This window comes from Solanum stenotomum, chromosome 2, assembly GCF_019186545.1.
Source record: "Solanum stenotomum isolate F172 chromosome 2, ASM1918654v1, whole genome shotgun sequence".
Classification (NCBI taxonomy): domain Eukaryota; kingdom Viridiplantae; phylum Streptophyta; class Magnoliopsida; order Solanales; family Solanaceae; genus Solanum; species Solanum stenotomum.
This window is the reverse complement of record NC_064283.1, coordinates 2,343,249-2,345,253: the sequence shown is the minus strand read 5'-3', so window position 1 is coordinate 2,345,253 and position 2,005 is coordinate 2,343,249. Positions and strand designations below refer to the sequence as shown.

General features: G+C 32.0%; 1 pseudogene; it reads left to right on the top strand.

Moving 5' to 3' along the window:
* The first annotated feature begins 697 nt into the window (after window positions 1-697).
* LOC125855654 (putative F-box protein At3g10240) lies at window positions 698-1,741 on the top strand (annotated as a pseudogene).
* The last annotated feature ends 264 nt before the right edge of the window (window positions 1,742-2,005 follow it).

Here is a 2,005-nt window from a genome sequence, read left to right as displayed (position 1 = left end):
GGGAGAGAGAGTTTAGAAAAAAAAGGGTGGAGAGAAAAAGAGAATCGTTTGCTTAGTATTTTAAGAAGAAGATTAGAAAAGGGGAGAAAAATAAGAAAATAAAAATATTGAGGGATTAATTATTGAGAGATTTGTGGAAGGTAAATAACAAAATAAGAGAAAAATAAGGAATGAAATCTTATTTAATATAGGAACCTGTATTGTTGTATTATTTATAGCGATTTTTTTTATTTTTTTTGTTTTTGTAAAAAAAACTATTGCTATGTAGGTGAAAAGTTAAACTATTGTTATATAAGGGTTATTTAGGTGCTTAAATTGTATATTTAAGTTTTTAACCATAGTTTTTTCATGGATACATTTAGTCAGAAGAGTATATGGATAAAATTAATAAAAAATGTTAATTCTTATTTTTGATTTCTTAAATGGTTTGTAAAGATAAAATAGTCAAAGTAATATGAGAAAGTGGTCAAAGTAATTTGAGAAAATAATCAAAGTATTTAGATTTCCATAACTAAATGTAGAACACAATTTATTTAATATGAGAAAAGAAGGAACATAGCATTTACATTTCCATGACTACATTTAGAACAAAATTTAATGCTGGTAAACTGAATTATGGTAACAAAAATGAAGGATAAGAATGAGAGAATTTTCTCCTTTGTCTATTTAAAGAGCTTCTATTGAAACCTAAATTAAGATGGATGATTGTGTGGCTAATTTTCCTGAAGATATAGTGAAGGAGATTCTATTGAGGTGTCCTGTAAAGTCGTTGTTGCGATTCAAATGTGTCCACAAGAATTGGTATGCTTTTATCAAAACCCCTAACTTCGTTCAACAACACTTGAACTGTAGCAAGAATAATCCGCCACAACTCCTGCTTTATAATACTGGTAACTATGGTGATCGTTATGACTCTCGTTCCCTAACTTTGATTTCTGAAGAAAATCCCCAAACGTTTAAAGGTATGGCATACCTTTTAGGTTCTGTGAATGGCTTGTTTTTAATGTTTGGAGTAATTGATCATGTGCATTCGTGTGCATTGTGGAATCCTGCTACTAGGGAGGTGAGACTCCTCCATCTCCCTCCATCAATGATCAATGATCGCCCTGTGTTTGGGTTAGGATTAGACCTTTTGACTAATGACTATAAAGTGGTTTGCTATTTGTGTGAAAATTCAGCAGCGGTCTATTCATGTTCCAGGGACTCATGGAGAATTTTCAAACATAAAATCCCCTTCTTTACAGGCGTAGAACAAACATTTGGTACTGCTTATTCTAATGGAGTTTATTACTGGCTGCTAAGAGGGCGCCGCCATAGTTACTACACCGTTCTTTTATTCGATTTTGGGAGTGAGATGTTTGAGGGAATTGAAGGGCCACATATTCATACTTATGTATTTGGTTTGATGTTGGTTGATGATTCCATTGCCATCTTAAGTTTGAATGACCTTAATATGTCTGATTATGCTATATGGGTAATGATCCAACCAGGGGTTTGGAACAAACTTGTTACCTTTCAATGCTTCCCATTTATTAAGTCTTGTTATGATAGCTCTCTCATTTTGGCAACTAGAACTTCTTGACTGATCTCCTATAATGTTCGAACTAACAAGTTGAAGGATCTTGCATTTCAACGTCCAGGCATAGGAAAGCATGCAAAAGCTAGTGGATGTGGAGTATTTTATTATAATGAGAGTTTAGTCACAATTAAACAACGTCATGATGGAGAATTGGACCATTAATCGAGCTTCTAAACGAGTACAAAAGATCAAATGATATGCGACCTAATCATTTATTTGTGAAGTATAAGCATGTTTACTTAATGTTATAACTCTATTGTATGCATAAAGTGTTTGTATTTGAGCTTATAAGTATATAAAATTACTTGAGCAAATGATATATAGCACATTTCATTAAAGTTTTTTTCCTTTCAAGTTGAAGCATAGATATTATTAATAATGTCCAACTTGATATAATTAAGGGTATTTTACTCTAGTTTCATTTAA